The following is a 21,310-nucleotide window of genomic DNA, read 5'->3' on the forward strand; positions in this document are numbered from 1 at the left end:
GCCTTAAAAAAATCCGCATTGAGACAGTGAGTTGATGCAAACATTCTGTATCTGGGAAAAATACTCTTCTTGTGACTTCTAACACTCAACAAAATAAAATTGTGCTTTTGAGAGGGACCATCCTGTGCTGTGACTTGTGCCAAGGTTCGGGTTAGGTTGACTGCAGGGAGGGCTTCAGGCAGGAGAAGGAATGGGACTTAGAAGTGGGATAACTTGGCAAATGCTACAGGCAACGAGACCTTGTTGGGAGCACAGTTACATACCAGAATAGTAGGCATTCTTAAGGGTGAGCTACTATATTGTGTGGACAATGGAATGCTGGTGACTTTTTCAAAAGCAGAACCACTTTTTTATAATGAATAGTGTTAGTTCAAATATTTGGCCAGATAATACCTCTTCAGCATCACATGGGCCTTCAGGTCTATATCTCAAGTATTCATAAGAAAGAGTGAGGAATCATTTCTAATTCTTTCTTATTATTATTTCTTAGATTTCTTCACATTATAAGAAAAATTCTTTTTCAGATGTTGCTCGCCTTTCTAGATTAAATACGTAGGCAATACTGCAGCTGCAGGAGAAACCAAGGGATTGCTTCCCACATAAGCCGAGTGGGACGAAAACCTATAACGATCTGCTACGCACTGCAAGGCAAAAAACCAAAGAGCGCCGTGCACGGTACCCTCACTAAGTGAAGCGTAAGGTGTCATTACCCACTTGACATTCCCACTACGTCATGAGAGCAATTCAAGTTTGGGGAAAATAGTTTAATGTATTGCTCAGAAACAAAAGTTGTTTCTATCTTCCCATCTCCAACCAGGCGGTGGCTCTGAGGTCCAGCGCCGCCATGCAGCCTCCATTCTGTCCCACACTCACGAGAGAGGGTCCAGAGCGGGCCGGGCGTCCAGGGTGGTGAACTGGTAGTCCTGTTTGACCTCACCGCCATCGCAGTAGCCGATGACCTATCTGACTTCTGGCCCACAAGGGTGGATGTTCCAATCGTGCCTGTCAAAAGGCAACTTGTACCCCATCCAGGAATGAATTCTTGCCCTTGGTGAATACTCTTTCTCTTTACCTCCGAACCGGATGAGTGATGGAGCACGAAGGATGTTCGGCGGCATGAATGGCTTCCTACTTCCGCATCTCCTTCCGGGCTTGCTCGTTATTCTGATTGTGAATTCTGATGATATTATGCTATCTTTCTGACTAATATCCTCATCCTTCCATTTCCACCCTTCCCGTACCATCGCATTCCAGAGCATCTGTTCTGAAGGATAAACCCACTTATTCTCTGAATCTGCTCTCAGAATGGATGAGTCCTCTCTCACAGTAAACAGTGCAAATGGCTGATCGGTGGGCCGGGGGGGGGGGGGGGGGGGGGGGCAGCGTCCGATCAGGTGGTGGCATCAGATGAGAATCTAGGTGCTCCTTATTCTCGGCCACAGCGCCCGTAACAGGACATCCCATGGACTCACACACGCAATCCTGCCCTGATGAGCAGGCACAGGGCTCATTTTGTTCTCACAAGATGGGTCACATGCTCTGCACTGGACAGCCTTTCATTTTCCCTTCATGCATGGGACATCCTGATGGTGGGGACGCCATCCGATGATCTGAAGCATGTGAGGTCTGAACTGTAACAGTGGGGGTAGATGCAGACAAATCCACGATTGGAACCGTGGCGCTGAATCCAAACAATTCTGACTCCTGTCCTGGGCCGCTGTCGGGAGCCTCTAACCGCCTTCTCTCTCGGTCACCGTTGTCGCAGTCACCGCTGGCGCTCGAGTACACCTCTCCAGAGTTTAGTTTTCACAGGAGAGGGACCGCATGGCTTGTCCTTGGTCCTGTGTCATGATTTCTGTGGTGTCCCCGGACTCTTCATGAGTGAAGAACCTTTTATGGAAACACTGGCGCACCGCTCCAGTTGTGGCAAACCGTAATTCGTTTTTTTGTTTTCTGAAAATGTTGGCTCATTGATGGTTCAATTTGACCTGTTTACTTGCCAGAGAGATGCAAATCTTAGGCCGCTTAAGAATTCAAGAATGAATTCCCTGGGGGATGTCTTTCTGTGGTCAAGGTAATGACCAGTTCAATAAAGGGCCAAGCATAATCATGATGTAGAATAAAATGCATTATGCAGGGTGGTCCAAACCCTGAGAAGGTCTTGAACTACTGTGCACATCTTGATTGCTAATTGGAAAAAGGTGTTTCAGCCCAGAAACCATTGAAATATGCAAACTGAGGGGCATCGGTTATGGAAATTAAAATCAAAGGCATCGAGCTTCACATTTCTGATTACATATTCAAACCACAAAATTACAGTGTATAAAATCAATTTTTATTATAGTCATAAGTAGTAATTAGACATAGACTTTTAAAATTCAAATCATATTTGTATTAGATGAAATTTCTCCACTTCTTTACCCCCATGCAGAAAAAGATCTGAATGGGAAACGGCTGCCAGAGGCTGCTTATCTTACAGGTAGTCCTTAAAATAGCTCAGCTGTAACCCACTCAGTTTGATGGGGACACACTGGGGAAAAAAAATGAAGAGGTTGTCTCCCCTCAAATATTGTACCATTTATGTTCGCAGCTGCTAGTTTTTCGAGCTTCCGATGTTTCGTCAAGGAACTGATGCCAGAGAAAGGGGAAAAGAAAATGAGGGTGGGGTAGAGAAGGGGTAGACAGGTAAAACAGCAAAGACCAGTTCTTCACCAGAGTAAGTAAGAGGGGCCGGGAAGCAGTGAAAACCCTAGCACCCAGATTGTGGTCTCTAAATACCATTCCCTACCTAAAGGAAACAAGGCTACTTGGAAAATAGTGGATTCCAGGTCTGGAGCAGAAAAGGTACAAACAAAACCTGGAATGTCTTGTTCCCAAATGCAAGGACATGCCCCAGGATTGACGGGAACATGGCAAAAGGACACAGGAACTAGCTTTGGAGACATCCCCACTGGGCAGATCTGGGGGTTGTAACACATTGGATGAAAAATAGTTTGAGTCATACTAATACTGATCCTCATGCCCCTAAAATGAATGACAATGAATAAATGTAGAAGAAATGGTAAAACTAGAAAATCACTCTTTTGCAACATTTTTGTCATAATTGATTCATAGAAAACTTAGTGATGCTAAACTTAAGTGGATGCTAAACCACTGAGTTTAGAGGGGGAGAGAGAGAGAGAGAAAGAGAAAGGGAGAGAGAGAATCCCAAGGAGGCTCCACAGCCAGAGCCAGCGTGAGGCCTGAAGCAGGGCTTGATCCTATGAGCCTGGGATCATGACCGGAGCCGAAATCAAAAGTCACATGCTCAACTGTCCTTTGTTCTTAGGATTCATAGGCTGAAGTCCTTAGGAGTAAAGGGTCGTGGATGTCTGCAACTCATATTGGATACTTTAGCCTCCCTAAAGTATCTAGGTGCTCCTTATTCTCGGCCACAGCGCCCGTAACAGGACGTCCCACGGACTCACACACGCGATCCTGCCCTGGCGAGCAGGCACAGGGCTCATTTTGTTCTCACAAGATGAGAGAGTGATGAAGCAAATGTAAAACATTAACAAGTGGTGAACCTAAGCGAAGGATATGTGGCTGATCATGGTACTATTATTTCGATTTTCTGAAGGTTTGAAGATGGTTAAAAGTAAAGATTGAGGGAGAAAAGTGAGCCGAATCAGTGGGATTCTATGTTAGATGAGTTTTAAGTAAAAAGAATGAATTTCGTGGCGCCTGGGTGGCTCAGTCGGTTAAGCGACCGACTTCAGCTCGGGTCGTGATCTCACAGTTTGTGAGTTTGAGCCCCACGTCGGGCTCTGTGCTGCTTCAGATTCTGTGTCTCCTTCTCTCTCTCTGCCCCTCCCCCACTTGTGCTCTGTCTCTCAAAAATAAATAAATGTAAAAAAATTAAAAAAAAAGAATGAATTTAGGTGCAGTCACATTTTTAAACTAATGTCAATAGGATTGCAATTCATTCTTATTTTTCTTAAATGAACAAATTTTTAGGCGTGTTAAATTAAAAAAAAATTTTTTGTAACTTTATTTTTGAGAGAGAGAGAGAGAGGGCAGCAGAGGGAGCGGGAGACAGGATCCAAAGCAGGGTCTGCACTGTCAGCAGGGAGCCCAACGCAGGGCTCAAACCCACGAACCCTGTGATCATGACCTGAGCCATAGCTGGATGCTTACCTGACTGAGCCACTCAGGCGTCTCTAGGCATGTTAAATTTGGGGGCAAAAATATGCTCACCTGATTTACAAAAAGATATTCCTTCCATCCTTACCCCCAACTCCTCTGTTTCTGCCTCAGTTGCCCCTCTACCTTTGGTTTCTTATGAACCCTTTTAGAGATTGGGTATACATAAATACGAAACATAGATTTTGCTTTTCTTCCTTTGCTGTTCAGGATAGCTCGTTCTACGTATAGTTCTGGATCTTGCCCCTCACCTAACGGTATCTTAGATATTGGGGAACCTGAGTGGCTCAGTCAGTTAAATGTCTGACTTTGGCTCAGGTCGTGATCTCACGGGGTTTGTGAGTTCAAGCCCCACGTGGGGCTCTGTGCTGACAGCTCAGAGCCTGGAGCCTGCTTCGGATTCTGTGTCTCCCTCTCTCTCTGCCCCTCCCCCACTTGTGCTCTATCTCTGTCTCTCGCTCTCAAAAATAAATAAACATTAAAAAAATTTGTTTAGATCTTAGATATCATTCCGTGTAAATACAGAGAGCTTTGTCATCTGCATCTTTTACTGTAGCTGCGTATTATCTACTGTACGAACATACTGTCATCTGTTTCGCTCTTGACCGACTCTAGATGGCTTCTTGTCTTGTGTCATTTCAAACAATACTACAGTCAGCACCGGTGCACGGACACCTTTTCACACACACTTGCTGGCACGAATATCCGCAGAAGGAAACAATCAGATGGGAACTGGCAAAGGATGTGCTGTTGCAACTTTGGTGGCTGTCGCTAACGGAGACACGGCGCTCCTTCACGTACGGTTCCACCCCCAGTGCAGAAAATTGCCTTCCCCGCAGCCTTGTCAACAGCCTGTGCTGCCAAAGCTGTGGAGTTTGGCCAGTTGGATGGAGGAAAAATGTATCTCAGGGAAACGTTCATTTGCCTTGCTGTAAGGTTGAGCATCGTGTCCTGTGTGGAAGAAGCACTTGGCAGTACCTTTTCTGTGAGCTGTTTGCTCGCATCTTTTGCCTCTTTGTTATCTGATTATATTTTATGGGAACGAGGAGTTTATTAGAGGAATTAGAACTTCCTCAAATGTGTGAGAAGATAAAGGCCTGGACCAGAGGTGTTGAAAGCCTCTAATGGCGACAGGCAGAAACGCTGGTGCAGCCAGGGGATCAGAGCCTGCGGGAAAGTGCTTGGAGCTGGGTGTGTGAAGGAGGAGGTCTGAGAGAGCCAGGCTGTGCGGGCACTGTAGCCCAGAACTCTGCAGTGGTTCCCGAAACCGGCAAGTGTTTCACCAACGACACCTTTCAAGGGAAATGGCGTCTGCTTCACTTCCGTCCTTCTGAACCTCTCTTGGCCACCTTTAACCCTGGGCCATGCAGGAAACTGGTTTCCCAGCCTTAGACCAGACCGGTGGTTTCAAGTTGAGAATATCCAGCACGTTCCGCCCCTTTGTCATCTTGGCATCCATACGCACTTCCTTTCCCTAAAGTCTCAAAGAGGAACAGAACCACAGTCACCCAGCAACTATCCCTCGTGTACCCATCTTTAGGTGATGTTCGTTCCTCTTCTCTGAGTCACAATCCACCTTTGGTGCCCTGTAACTGAAGTACTGAGATACAAGGTTCACTGCTTATTGTAGTCAGTTCCTGCTGCTCTAATGGAATATTCATAGATGGGGTGGCTTAAACAACACACGTTTATTTCCCATATTCTAGAGGCTGGAAGGCCAGGATCAAGGCACTGGCAGATCTGGTGCCTGGTGAGGCCCCTCTTCCTGGTTTATAGATGACTGCCTTCATGCCGTGTCCTCAAGTGGTGGAGAGAAAGGGGCAGAGAACCAGAGCGGGAGGGGGATAGAAGGGAGAGGAGGAGGGAGAAGGAGAAGAGGGAGGGGAGGGGAAGGGGAGGGGGAGGGAGAGGGAGCCTGGAAGAGCTTGGTGTCTCTTCTTACATAATCCTATTCATGAGGGTGGAGCCTCGCAAAGTCTCCACCTCCAAATACCGTCACACTGGGCATGGAGTTTCAGCATAGGAATTTTGGTGGGACCCACTCTGAAAAGTCTAAAGGTCTGGCTTTCTCTTGGGAATCTGTAGTTCATTTATAGTTCTTTCTAGTCCAGATGCAGTTTACCCACCAGGGATCATTCTTATCGTAAGCAATGTTGCCTAGAAGCATAGTTAACAGACCATCATATCAGGCTTCCTCAGCGAATCAGTTATAATGAACCACCCCCAAATGTGGTGGCTTAGAACAACAACCTTTTATTTGCTCATGATTCTGTGGATTAGCAACTGGGCTGGCCTCCCCTGTGTGGTTCTTCTGTGGGTCACTCAAGTGGTTGTAGTTATCTGGTGTTCCACTGAGGCCGGATGGTCTAAGATGACCTCGTTCTCGCATAGCTGGTAAGTGCTTATTGAATTCTTATAGTTTTCAGTGAATTCCCTTGAAATTTCCAATTATACCATCTACAAATAGTGATAGTATACATCTTCCTTTCTAACTTTTATACTTCAGATTTCTTTCTCTTAACTAATTGCATTGGCTAGTACTGCCAAGACAATGCTATGTGACAGCAGTGATGGTATATTCTTCGTGATTCTAGTGGGAATGTTCTCAGTGCATCTGCACTATGTTGATACTTGGGTTGGCTTTGGGTTGAGATTTTAAAAAAATCACTTTGGAAGTAGATGGATATCCCCTTGTTTCAGTGTGTATTAAGAATGGCATTCATTGAATGTATCTTTTGAGCATTTAGGAAACAATCATAATTTCTCCTTAGGTTCAATAACATGAAAACAATTCCCATAGTCAGAAATCTATTCACAGAATTCAAATCAATTTCCCAGTTGATATTGGCTATAGAGTATCTTCTAGGGAGCTAAGTCCAGGGTGTCCAGGATCAGGATAATAGGAGAAATAGATGACTTTGAGTTACATTTTGGAAATAAAACCAATGATGGATTCAGTGTGACAATGTGGGGTGTGAAGGATAAGGAGGAACTAAGGATGATTCCTGGGTTTGTTCTTGAGAAATGGCTCAGGCTGAGGTCCCCACCTTTCTCACCTTGCCCGACACCTGAGATCTGTGAGTCCGCTGACCACTGTCTCCACTTTCTGTTCTGCAACCTTAGGGCCTCTTCCTTCACTGTTTCTTCTCTGTCTCTTGGTGGGCTCTTCTCGACCTGCTTTCACCTGGATGCCCAGGTGGAAACCCCCACCTTGGCTCTGTTCTTAGCTGCCTTCTCTCCCTGAACAGACTTGGAAAATCTCATCTCTAACGCAGAGTATTGCCTATGATGTACCACTTGTGATGCTGATGGCTTCCACACCTGTGCCTGTAGCTCTGTCTTGCTCCTGGTTCCCAGCTGAAGATCCACTTGCCTGTGGGACTTCTCTCTACATGGATCTTCTGCAGGTGTCTCAAAGCCTTCAAGTCTAAAACCACATTCCTTACCTGCTCCGATTCTTGTACTGGTTCTGATGTGCGTTTTTGTCCACACCACCAAGCAATTCTTCGACACCAGCTGAGTGTCCTAAAATTCAACTCCATTCAGACACTGTCTACCTGGACACAGCATCAGACCCCACAGGTTAAGGGCTCAGTCCCACAAGACTGCCTCCTGACTCCTTCAGACACAATCAAGAGTTCAGGGTGTCACCTGTGCTTCTGACTGGCTGTAGATCAGAGGTCCCACGCCCCCCCCTCCTTGGGTTTGATTAACTTACCACAGTGGCTCACGGAATGCAGAGAAGCATTTTACTTAACGAATTACCAAACTCAGGAACAGCCAGATGGAGGAGACGCATAGGGCAAGGTATGGGGATAGGTGTGCCGCTCTCCCCAAATCTCCACTTGTTCACCAACCCAGAAGCTTCCTGAACCCCATCCTTTTAGGGTTTTTATGGAGGCTTCATTACATAGGCAAGATTGGTGAAATCATTGACCATTGGGTATTGATTCGACACCCAGCCCCGCCCCTTCCTCTCCCGGAAGGTCAGAGGGTGGGGCTGAAAGTTCCAACCCTCTCACCAGAGTGGTTCCCTTGGCAACCAGCTTCCAGCCTCAGGCGTTTCCCCCAAATTGCCTCATTAGCATAACAAAAGACACCTTGATTTCTCTCAGCACTTAGGAAATTCTAAGAGTTTTAGGAGCTCTGAGGCAGAAAAGGGAAGAAGACCAGTATGTTTTCCTTATTACAAATCACAGTATCACATCTACCTTTCCCCAGACATGATGTGGGGGCTCGGTGTATCCTAGGTTCCTTTCCCTCCTTCCTTTTTCCTGATCACGAAACAGTCCTGAAGATTCTACCATCTGTGATCTGTTCCTTCCAGCTTCTTAGTCCTGGTCATCTGTGTTGGGACGCCCCTGACAGCATCCTCCGTGCCCTCTCCACTCCCTTCCTGCATTCCTAACTTCTTTGTTTTCCTCAAGTGTCTTTAAAAAATCTGTTCAGAGGAGCACCTGGGTGGATTAGTGGGTTGAGTATCTGACTCTTGATTTTGGCTAAGGTCATGATCTCACGGTTTGTGGGTTCGAGCCCCACATCGGGCTCTGCTCTGACAGTGTGGAGCCTGCTTGGAATTCTCTCTTCCTGTCTGCCCCTTACCCTCTCTCTCTAACTGAAAATAAACATAAATAAACTTAAAAAAAAGAAGCATATTCCATACATTTATAATATATAGTATTACATAATATATTCATACATATTATATATATGTGTGTGTATATACTTATATATGTGTATATGTACTTATATATATGTGTATATGTATGTATACATATACATGTATACATATATATGTATATATATACCTATATACTTTATATATACATATATACACTATATACGTATATATACATATGTATATATGTATATGTATGTATATGTATATATATATATATACTTTACCAGTCTAGAATGATTCAATACACATTTTTTTTCCTATTTGTATATTCATAGAAGATACCTAACGTTTATTGAAGGCTCTGTGGGCCTTCTGTGTGGTGTGCTTCCGGAGCCTTTATTTCCTTAATCCTATCACAGTCCCATTTTACAGATGAGGAAGTGGAGTCCAGAGAGGCTGAGCAGCTGGCGATAGGAGAAGCTGGTATTGCCTCTAGGGGCTGAGATGTTTACAGCTCCTCTGGACAAAGAGCAGTGGCTGATGTTTCCCTAGTTGTGCAGGTTATGCAGGGGTACTTTTGACAGTCCTGTTCAGTTTCTGATGGTGATGAGTTTGGAAAAAAAAATGATTCACGGAGGCGGCCGATTGCTCTCCAGTCCTTGCTGCTTATGTTGTACGTGGGGCTGTGAAGGTGAAGCCTGTTGAGCAGGTGGCCAGACAGTAAGTAGGTTACAGACATTTTAAAATAAGGTGTTCAATCCGGTGTGAGACACGACATCCTCACCCCTCCAAGGAACTTCTGATTAAACTCACTTGAATCAGCTCTTGATAGGAAGCCAATAGCCACATCTTTTTCTCTCCATCAGTGAGCTGGAATTAGGAAATGGGACTTAAAATCACTAGTGAACCTTATAAGATTTTAATGTCTGAGAATCCAAATTAGCATGTCTCTGTCCAAAGGGTATGAAAAACTAATCTGAGCATAATTATCATATAATGTGGTACCTGGGCAGGGACCTGCTGCCAGCTCCCTGAGATCTGGAGTTATTAACGAGGAGGGGGCGTGGATGCCTCCTGACTCCCATCAGTCGGACCCCACCTGCAGCCACTTAACAGAGCAGCTCAAGGGTGACCCCTGCAAGGTCTGAGGGTTCGAGGCCGCTGAAGGTTGACATCCTTAGAGCAGGGCCACAGAGTGGTTGTGTGCTTGGAGTCCTGGAAGAAAATGCACATTTAAAATTCAGATTTGGGAGGCTGTCAGGGGGAACGTGCTTGTACACAGGAGGGGAGGGGCTGTGCACGGTGGGTGGAATGATACCTGCCTCCCTTCCATTTGATTCTAAGGGGTGGGGCCACTTCTAATAGGGCATCAATAAAGCTTCAGGATAATTGAGTGCCCAATTGAGTGTCTAAATTCAGCTGAAGCAATTCGTTCGGAATTGTGCCGTGTCTGCGATGCATTGATGTCTAAGAAGTCACATTTTTTATTTTTTATTTCGTTTCTTAAATTCCTTCAATATGATTGTGGCTGCCTTGTGCATATTTATGACATTGGGTAGTTTGCTGTGGCCACACCGTGCAAGTCAACAAATAAATGCGGTAGAAAAATAATATGGAAAATCTGAAAGGTAAACAATGAGAAATGAGTTTAGACAAGAGCCCCAGAAATTCCTTTAAGGAAAATTCACTCAGAGAAGTGACAGTGTATTTGGATTATTGACACTCACTCCTGCCAGGGAACCCTTGGCTTTTTGCTAGAAATGATGTAGATTTTTTTTATGGCTTTTCTCGACGGACCTCTTCTTTCACCTCTGGGAGAATGTTACTGCCTTTCTTCAGTATCTGCGCTTTGGGTTCCCATCCCCTCTGGCAAAACATTTATTAAGTGCCTACTGTATGCACTGTTGCACCCTGGTTCTTGCTCCCAAATTTTGCCCCTCACCCTCTCCTATTTCTTCTTTTTCCTCTCCTCACCCAGAGAGGCATACTGGCCCTACACAGCCAGCCAGGCAGACAAGTGAATCACCCTAGGGGTAGGGGTGAGGTGGGGGGACTTGGGCTATTTCAGGAGGCTCCTTGGAGCTTTGGTCTCTGTTCCGCATTATCCAAGAGCCAGAGTACTGCCAGTGAAGCCCACACTTCAAGCCTTCAGTTCAGAAATTTATGTGCAAATCCCTCAGAAGGGGAGAATCTGCCCCAATTAGGGCTTTATCTTAAAACCCAGCATTATTTATTTATTTATTTATTTATTTATTTATTTATTTATCTATTTATTTTGAAAGAGAGAGAGAGCATGCCTGCAAGCAGGGGAGAGGCAGAGAGAGAGAGAGGGAGAGAGAGAATCCCAAGCAGGCTCTGCACTGTCAGTGCAGAGCCTGACGTGTGACAGTGCAGAGCCTGACGTGGGGCTTGATCCCAAGAATCTGAGCCAAAATCAAGACTTGGACATTCAACCAACTGAACCACCCAGGTGCCCCTATTATTATTATTATTATTTTTAAATTTTGGAGATAGTGCAAGTGAGAGACGGGGGCAGAGGGAAAGAGAAAGAATCTTAAGCAGGCTCCACATTCAGTGCAGAGCCCAACACAGGGCTCAATTCCATGACCCTGGGATCATGACCTGAGCCAAAATGGAAATCAAGATTCGGATGCTTAACTGACTGAACCACCCAGGAGCCCCTCGAGCATTATATTAAAAAAACCTTTTTTCATGTTTATTAATTTATTTTGAGAGAGGGAGATACAGAACATGAGCAGCTAAGGGGCAGAGAGAGAAGAGAGAGAATCCCAAGCAGGCTCTGCACTGACAGCTGCCTGCTGTTTGGGCTCGAACCCACAAACCGTGAGATCATGACCTGAACAGAAATCAAGAGTAGGACACTTAATTGACTGAGCCATTGAGGTGCCCCCTCCAAGCATTATTATTTTTTTAATGTTTATTTATTTTTGAGAGAGAGAGAGAGGGAATACAGAGTCCAAAGCAGGCTCCAGTCTCTGAGCTGTCAGCACAGAGCCCGACACGGGGCTTGAACCCAAGAACTGCGAGATCATGACCTGAGCCGAAGTTGGATGCTTAACTGACTGAGCCACCCAAGTGCCCCTATATTTTTTAATAAGAAGTATAAAATGTGAAGATGTGTCTGATGCTCAGTGTACATATGCCTATTCTGTGTCTGTCTGTAACATGGGAGATTTCACACATACACACAAGTTAAGAAAATAGGATGAGCCCCACATTTCAGTAACTATTAGCTTTCAGCCGGTTTGGTTTCATCTGTACCCTCTTCTCCCTGGATGATTTGGGAGCAATCTCAGACATCATGTAATTTCATCTGTAAGTATTTCAATATGTAATTCTAAAAAAAAGGACTTGTAAACAAAAATTCACAGAACCATCATTCCATTAATCCCCTTCTGCCATTTCTTAAGATCCAATATCTAATTAGCACACGCTCAGATGATTCAAGTGCTTTTTTTAGTTCATCCGTCGTAACTGGTTTCCAGATAAGGTCCATGCGTTGGAGCTCACATTTGAGTACTTCCGATCAGAACGGTGCTAACCACGGTTCCAAGTGTTTTAATGAGTATCAGATTTAATCCTTTGTCCTGTGAAGTGTGTGATATTATTATCCACATGGTACAGAGCTGTGTTGCTCATCCAGGCAGGATCTGAGCCCCTGGACATGCATTCTGAAGGCAACCTTGTACTCAAGGTGACAGCTCCTGCCGAGGACCCCTCACCTACGGCCCGATTCTCATAGGGTTCCAGAAAGACCACTCCCTCCCCTGGCTTCTTCGGGCCCTGGAATAACAGCTTGCTAGTGTTGCTGGTTCCCCATACTTTCACCACCACCCCCCCTTCTCCCCCCGCTGCCCTGCTTGCTCCGCACAACCCAGCTCACACCTCTGTAAAGAGTTCATTACACTGCTTTCCTTAAACTCTTTGAGCCCCCAGCAGGGATTGTGACCAATGCTGTCACGTCTGGGGAGGGCCAGGGCTTGGATTCAGTTTGTTTCTGGCAGGCTCTGCCTGCCTGTTACCCAGAAGTAGATTAAAGACATAAGAAGACAATAGTTGAGAAGCCACAGAAGATGAGGATCAAGAAAGTTTAGGATGGTGTATTTTTTTTTTTTTTTTAAGTTTAGTTATTTAGGGGCGCCTGTGTGGCTCAGTCTGTTGTGTCCGACTTTGGCTCAGGTCATGATCTCACAGTTCATGAGTTCAAGCCCTGCATTGGGCTCTGTGCTGACAGTGCAGAAATAAAAATTAAAAAAATTAAAATAAAATAAAGTTTATTTATTGAGGGGGGGAGAGAGAGTGCATGGGCAGGGGAGGGGCAGAGAGAGGGAGAAAGAGAGAGAGAGAGAGAGAGAGAGAGAGAGAGAGACTCTCAAGCAAGCTTTGCACTAACAGTGCAGAGCCCAACGTGGGGCTTGAACTCATGAACTGTGAGATCGTGACCTGAGTCAAAATCCAGAGTCGGACACTTAGCTGACTGAGCCACCCAGGTGCCCCTAGTTGGGTGTATTTTAATTTAGTATTGAATATCCCCTTGTTTTAAAAAAAGAAAAAAAGTTGTTCTAACATTGTTATAATTATCACACTATTCATTGTGCCATTTTATCTATTACCACTTCATATCAGTGTAGTAAAATAGTTGATCCAAGCAACTATCTTTTTCAAACGGTGTCATAGAACTTTAAGTTCTTGTTGTACCACTGTTGAAGTGTTTTGAAAACCAGCGAGGCTCTCTGTGGCTCCCCCCCGGGGCTGCCAGCTTCAGCCTCCCCATTGGGTTTTTAATTGTCATCACAGAGGAGAATGCTTATTCTCCAGAGTTTAGACAGCTGGTCCATGGTGAGGACATTGTCTTTGAAAGAGTTACCATGACAACCTCCCTCTTCAAGGTAAGCATTTGAGCTTTATCAAAACGAAGGACTTGGCTTTGTGTTAAATTGGTCCCCATGGCAGTGTTCATCACAGCATGCATGCTTTATCAGCCGCCTTTGCTCCTGGGGTATATTTTTCCCAAGATCAGGGGGCTCAGCTCATGACTGGGTGGCCACCTCCTTGCCTGTTTGACTCAGGCCAGAAGCCTGGTGTCTTCCATAAAACAAGAGCTGTCTTCCCTAAATAAAGCTTTCTGTCTGTTGGCTGGGTATGGCTCATTATGTCGTTACCACTTCCCCTTGGACTATATGCTCTTAGAGTGGAAAGAAAATATAATGCACTGGGACAAACAGTTGTTTTTTCCTCTCTTCCTTCTCCTCTCCCCCTTTCTCTGGGAATAGTATTTCACTTCTCTTGGTGGACTGGTCCATTGGTTATTCAGCGGTTTTCTTGGGACAGCTGGTTACCCATTGGGGAGAAGTCATGTCTCTGCTTTCATGTTATTCACAAAAGTCTGTCTGGGTTAAAAATCCAAACATAAAAGAACTAGGGGCACCTGGGTGGCTCAGTCGGTTAAGCATCTGACTGTTGGTTTGGGCTCAGGTCATGATCTCATGGTTTGTGGGTTTGAGCCCTGCATCCATGCTGTGCTGACAGCACGGAGCCTGCTTGGGATTCTCTCTCCCTCTCTGGCCCCCCCCCCCCAATAAATAAACATTTAAACATAAAAGAACTAAAGTAGCCAAAGAAGATCTAGAAGGATGTTTTCATAATCTGAGAGTTGGAAAGAAATCTAGAAGCAACAGAAGAAAAAAAGAGGGGAATCCCATATTTTAAAACTTGTGTACACAACCACGTTATAAAGTTAATAAATAACAAAACTGAAAACATACTTGTGATACTTGGCAACGTAGTAGTATCCATAATGTCTGAAGGGCTTCTTTTTTTTTATTAAAAAAATTTAAAAATATTTATTTATTTTTGAGACAAAGAGTGTGAGCGGGGGAAGGGCAGAGAGAGGGAGACACAGAATCCAAAGCAGGCTCCAGGCTCTAAGCTGTTGGCACTGAGCCCGACGTGGGGCTCGAACTCGTGAACTGTGAGATCGTGACCTCAGCTGAAGCTGGACGCTTGACCGACTGAGCCACCCAGGCACCCCTGAAGGGCTTCTGAATATAGATAAGACAAATATGTGGTAAAAGGTACTTACATTTATGAATCAAATATGAATAAACTAGCAAAAATATGATTGTCACCTCTTGGGCCAGCTTAAATGTCAAAATCTAGAGAATTTCCCATCTTTGGGGATGGTAAATGTGGCAGGTTGTATCCATTTAAAATGCCCCTGACTGTCAACTCCGAAATTCCCTTCCTAATAATACAGGAATCCTCTTACAGATTGGAGTGTGTGAGGATGTGTGAGTGTGTGCGTGCAAGTGTGAATCTAACATCGTTGGTAAATTTGCTCACGAGTCTCTCTCCTCTGCTAGAAGCAGGGACCCTGTTGGTGGCGTTCAGCCCTTTGTCCCCAGCACTAGGTTTGGTGCCTGGCAAATGGTAGGTGCTCAGATATTTGAATGAATGACACTCAGACAGATGCAACTAAAAATAACTGGGATTGTGTTATTAACATGTGATATGGATTTGGATCAATGTCCGAATGATACAGAAGGTATGATTCATGATGACGATCATACCCCTCCCACAGATGTAGCAAAGTACTGAAGTTGAAATACATAAAGCAAAAGTGCAAGAAATTCAAGAATAAATTGTCCTAAGGAAAATCAGAGTGAGACTCTGGAACACACTGTTCTCAGTCTTTGACAGGTCAAACAGGAAAGACAGAAGAGTCAGACGGGCACCCAAGTGGCTCAGTCGGTTGAGCATCTGACTTGATTTTGGCTCAGGTCATGATCCCAGGATCCTGTGATCCCATGCTGAGCATGGAGTCTGCTTGAGATTCTCTCTTTCTCTCTCTCTGTCCCTCTCCCCCGCTCACACTCTCTCTCTCTCTCTCAAAAACAAAACAAAACAAAACAAAACAAAACAAAACAAAACAAAAACAAAAAACAAAAAACCAGAGTCCGAGGCTTCATAATAGTCTGACTTACAGATCCACAGACTTTGTGCCCTGTGCATAATCACCTTCTTGCCTCAGAACCCATGAAACTCCCCAGTTCCACACAGCGGGAGCAGGACAGGGCACATGTTCTCACAACGATGTAATAAAACTAGCAATCAATTACACAAAGTTTATTAAAAAAATTCAAGACCTGGAAGTTAAACAAACAAGGGTTAACCTCTGCCAACAGGCAGTTAAGGGCTCCTATAGAGAAGTTAGGAACATGGAAAGCACGGAGCCCCCAGACCTAGGAGAAGTGCGGCCAACACTTAGCTCTGAGTAAGAGAATGAAAGGTCTCCATTATCAGGCAAGAAAGGGTGAAAATCAATGAACGATTCAACAAAAGCCTAGGAAAGCACTAAAGCCAAGAAGAATACAAAGGTAACTACTGGAGACAAAGTGAGAGAGGGAGAGATTAAAGAACTAGAGTAGAATTTTTTTTTAAGATTTTCTTTATTTTTTCTTTACTTTTTAATTTTAAAGTTTTTTTTTTTAATTTACTTTGAGAGAGACAGAGACAGCGTGAGTGGGGAAGGGCAGAGAGAGGGAGAGAGGGAAGCCCAAGCAGGCTCTGCCCGACGTGGGGCTCAAACACATGAACCGTGAGATCATGACCTGCATTGAAATCAAGAGTCGGACACTCAGAACTGACTGAGCCACCCAGGCGCCCCTAAGATTTTATCTTTTTAAAGCAGTCTCCACACCCAACATGGAGCTTGAACGTACAACCCCGAAATCAAGAGTTGCATGCTCCAGTGACAGAGCCAGCCAGGTGCCCAAGAGTAGAATTTTTAATACAGGCAATGGTTCTCTGGAAAAGATAAAAGGGACTCAAATTTTGGCAATGCTAATCAAGGAAAAGAAAGAGAAAGCACTGTGATTGGTGGAGGGGCATGAACCACAGCAATAAAGGGGAATGAATGGCATTTCAACACAGTCTTGGTCCCTGTCCTCATTCTGTACTCGGGCCTGGCTCTGGCGCATGGGCAGAGAGAGAGAGCTCTGGGGCGCCTCTGCTGCTCTGGGGGGAGGTCCACTCCCGTATGTCATAATGCACAGGCAGGGACAGCAGTGTCCTCATCTTCCAGTCGTCACAGGCCACAGGCTGGAGTAGAACTGGAGAGGACACAGCCTCCCTCCTGGAAGTGAATTTAAGATTCTGTGGCTCGGGTCAGTCTGGGTTCTTCCTGGAAATCGAGAACATGCAAACTGGAGAGCTGTGGATGGCCATTTTCCATAAGGGTGTGGAGGGAGCCATTCTTCCCAGGGGAGACGGCAGCAGGTGTGGGGACCACAGGGAGAGACAGACAGACAGACAGACATGATGTCCCAGAGCGACCCAGACAGAGGCTGCTTCTGGAGGCAGAGTGGTTCCTCCCATCCTTGGGTTGTCTGATACCCATTTTCACCATATGTTAACATATCATTTATGAAAGATCAAATAATAGAATAACAGTAAAAAGAACAGTGTCAAAGATTTTCTTTAACACCTTAGTTAGTGTAGGGACCAGGAAGATGCTAAAAGTGACTCAAAGTGCATTTGAGGAACCAGGTACTTTAGGCATTTTCTTTCTTTCTTTCTCTTTCTTTCTTTTTCTTTCTTTCTCTCTCTTTCCCTCTCTCTCTTTTCTTTTCTTTCTTTTAAGGTAGGCTCCATGCCCAGCGTGGAGCCCAACATAGGGCTTGAACTCACGACCCTGAAATCGAGACCTGAGCTGATCAAGAGTCGGACCGACTCTTAACTGATTGAGCCACCCAGGCTCCCCTGGGCGATTTTAATAACGGAATTAGGGTAGGATTGCTGGTTTAGATAGTTATCTGGTTAATTTCTTACTGGGCCATAGCCATATCACCTGGGATGATTTTTCCACTGGTCAGCAATTATTTGCGTATCTAACTGAGAAAAGTCTCTGAGTTCACATCTGCCCGAGCAGAGCTGTAAAGTAGTCAAGTTCAATAGAAAGGCAATAGAAGGACATCCAGCAAATCTCTTTCATCTATTTTCAAGTTTTGAGTAGCTTGCATAGTGCTTAAAAATAAATCCCCCCTTTAATCTTACCTGAGAGGACTTTGGGTGCTCAGAGCCTACAGGACTGGTGGGACGGAAGGGGAGCCAGCAGCCAAGGCAGCCAGGCACGAAAGACTTTCTGAAGGGAGAGGGATTCTCAGCTGACCCAGCACCAGCCCCAAGAGAACATTCAGACAAATATCAGTGGTTTTTAGGTCATTATAAATTAACCCATCAAAGTATAAGCAACTGGTGTATTTGAGAATGCGCCTCGTGTTTACAGCCAGGTTGGAAGTGCAGTTGGTCCTTGAACAACACGGGGGCAGGGGCTCTGACCCTCATGCGGTTGCAAATCCACGTATGACTTGTGGCTCCCCCGCACGTAACTGCTAATCGCCTACTGTTGACTGGAAGCCTTACCGATGAGGCATAAACAGTCTATGTACACATATTGTGTATGTTACATACTGTATTATGACAATAAGGTGAGCTGAAGAAAATGTTGTTAAGAAAATCATAAAGAACAGAAAGAAAATGCATTTACAGGACTGTACCGTATTTATTTAAAAAAAATCCTGGGGCGCCTGGGTGGTTCAGTCGGTTAAGTGGCCGACTTCAGCTCAGGTCGTGATCTCGCAGTTCGTGGGTTCCAGCCCCACGTCGGGCTCTGTGCCGACAGCTCAGAGCCTGGAGCCCGCTTCGGATTCTGTGTCTCCCTCTCTCCCTGTCCCTCCCCGGCTCGTGCTCTTTCACTGTCTCTCAAAACTGAATGAATGGGGAAAAAAAAAAGAAAGAAAAAAATCCTAGTAGGACGGACCCATGCTGTTCAAATCTGCATTAAGGGTCAACTGTGTACCCGTGTGGAAGTTCTCTAGGACGGCTCTGCAGGACTTCACCAGTGTAAACAAACACCCTGAAATTCATTCTGCACGTATCGCCCGATCCGCAGGCAGCGAATGGCAAGGATGTCGTGGAAATGGACCAGACCTCCACGGTCAGAGGAGTCCACCTGGACTCCGCGGATGATACTTTCTGTGGCCAGTTTGCTACAGGCTCTGTCTCCATCCCCTGGCAGAACGAGATGATGGAACCGGGTTGCTGTAAGGACATCAACGAAAGTGACACTGAAGAGTATGTGGCCTTAGAGCTAGAAAAGAAACTGTGTCACCCAGTTCCCAAACCAAAGAGAGGCTTCTTCTACAGAGTCCTCAGTCGAGGGGCCCCAGGAGCGCGCGCTCGGTGTATGACCCCATCTGTGAACAGCAATAAACATGTGACACCTCATAAACGTAAAAAAAGAAAAAAAAAAGTGTGTTGCTTTGTCCTAGAAATCTTTATAATCATAGAGGTTATTGTAACTTAGGGAGAGAATGAGATACTTTATGAGAACTACCAGCAATAATGACTAGGGCAAAAATAGAAAGAGAAAGAGGCACATTTGTGCTTTCAGAGATTATTCTTTTTAAAATTTTATTTACTTATTTTAAATTTGTTTTACTGTTTATTTTTGAGACAGAGAGGCAGAGCGTGAGCAGGGGAGGGGCAGAGAGAGAGGGAGACAGAATCTGAAGCAGGCTCCAGGCTAAGCTGTCAGCACAGCACCAACCATGAGATCGTGAGCTGAGCCGAAGCGGGGCGCTCAACCACTGAGCCACCCAGGCGCCCCTATTCTTTTTTTTTTTTTTTAAGTTTATTTATTTATTTTGAGAGACAGAGTGAGCGGGGTTGGGGCAGAGAGGGGGCCAGAGGATCCGAAGTGGGCTCTATGCTGACAGAAGAGAGCCCACTATGGGGCTCAGACTCAGGAACCATGCGATCATGACCTGAGCCGAAGTCAGATGTTTAACGGACTGAGCTGCCCATGCGCCCCCATAAATTATTCTTGATAGTCACACCCAGTGTGGTGGTTTCTCCTACCACAGAGACTCTCTCCTGGAAACCGGGCATTATGGGCTGGTGTCAGTTACCAGGGCGGCTTCACAAACCAGCCCCCAACACTATGACTTACTATTTCTCATAGTTCCAGGGGTCGGCTGCGTTCAGAGGGGGGATTCTTCTCCAGGTGTCACCTGGGCTTTCCCACGTGCTATAGTTCTCTGGCAGCTGGAGGGTCCCAGATGGCCTCCTCAGCGGCTGGGGCCTCGGTGTTGGCTGTCAGCGGGGGTCTCGCTCCACTGGGTCCCGTGTCGCTTGGGAGTCTCGTGCAGACTTGCTCACGTGGCAGCAGGAGCGTCCCAAGAATTGAAGAGGAAGCTGCAAGGCATCTCCCCCACCGCCCCCTCCCCCTACAGTTGCTGCATTCCATCAGCCAAGCTTGCAAAACCAGCCTACGTCTCAGTGGTGGAAAAATAGACCCCACCGCTTGATGGGAGGAGCCACGAAGTCACATGGAAAGGGGGCGTGGCCCCAGGGAGGAAGACCCGGTTGTCGGGGTTGGGCGGGGGTCTGATCCGCGCCAGTTGGTGGTTATGGGGTTGAGCATGAACCAGGCATTAGGCACTTAGGCTACTGCTTAATTCAGTCAGGGCCACATATATGGGAGGATTTTAATAAACCTTTACTGTACTGAACCAGACTGAATGAATTTAGACCCAAACCGAGTGTTTCTTCTTGTTTTCTAACCTCCAGAACCTTACCTTGCACCCTCGATGGACCACGAGCCCTGGAAAAGGTATTTAAAGGACTGGGTAAAACCCTTTCCAGAATTTTTCATTCTACTTAATTTTAACAAATAGTATATATCTCAGCTAATGAATATTTCAGTCTTTCACATATGAACCAAAAATGTAATTATGGATTTGATTTTACCCACGTTTGCTGCCTGCAGTAGTCAGTGATCACAAATCGCATTAAATGAAAGGTGAACTCCATTATAGTATCTGCAAAATGGAGCTTAATAAGTTTTGTAATTATGGGGCAAATCTATGCAAATTGCAATTTTTATTAGGCAATTTTCCATCTTCATCTAGACTCTAATAGTCTATTAGACTGGTGGCAGTTCAGTGCTTTTATTAAAGAAGTTCTTTAACTTCCTTTGTGTTTGGTTCCTTATAATGAAGAAATTGCATTTTGGGGTAAAATGGTCACAGGCCTGATTTACTTATCTTTTTCAATCTTATTACAAATAGGAAACTGAATTCTATGTTAATTATTCAGCTAAAACTCTATAGAGCCAATTCAGGTCCATCTTATATAGAGACTAAGAACTTAAGAGAATTTTGTGCCAAAAAGAAAAAAAAAAAAAAAAAAGAAATCTTACAATCAAGGTCTTTTCCATTTATTGTTCCCTGTTGGAATGTTGGCCAAAAGAAAAGGACTTAATTTTAAAATCTTAACCAGGTCAACTTTTTTTGTCTTAAAAGTGCTTCACCTGTTTGGTGATTATGAAGCTGTAAATCCTTTTATAAACTGGAAATTCAAAGTTGACAGATAAAATTCACCATCACACTACCCTTTTCTGTACTACTTTATGGCTATGCTAAG

At 45.1% G+C, this 21,310-nt stretch overlaps 1 long non-coding RNA gene and 1 pseudogene across 1 annotated transcript; both read right to left on the reverse strand.

Moving 5' to 3' along the window:
* Positions 1–570: 570 nt before the first annotated feature.
* Positions 571–7,724, reverse strand: LOC123577821 (annotated as a pseudogene).
* A 1,382-nt stretch (positions 7,725–9,106) lies between these two features.
* On the reverse strand, positions 9,107–20,443 carry LOC123579062. Its single transcript, XR_006702606.1, has 3 exons — positions 19,836–20,443; positions 9,809–10,424; positions 9,107–9,673 (listed from the first exon to the last, which is right to left on the reverse strand). It is a non-coding gene; the product is annotated as an uncharacterized LOC123579062 (long non-coding RNA).
* Positions 20,444–21,310: the final 867 nt, after the last annotated feature.

Source organism: Leopardus geoffroyi, chromosome E2 (assembly GCF_018350155.1).
Source record: "Leopardus geoffroyi isolate Oge1 chromosome E2, O.geoffroyi_Oge1_pat1.0, whole genome shotgun sequence".
NCBI classification, from domain to species: Eukaryota; Metazoa; Chordata; class Mammalia; order Carnivora; family Felidae; genus Leopardus; species Leopardus geoffroyi.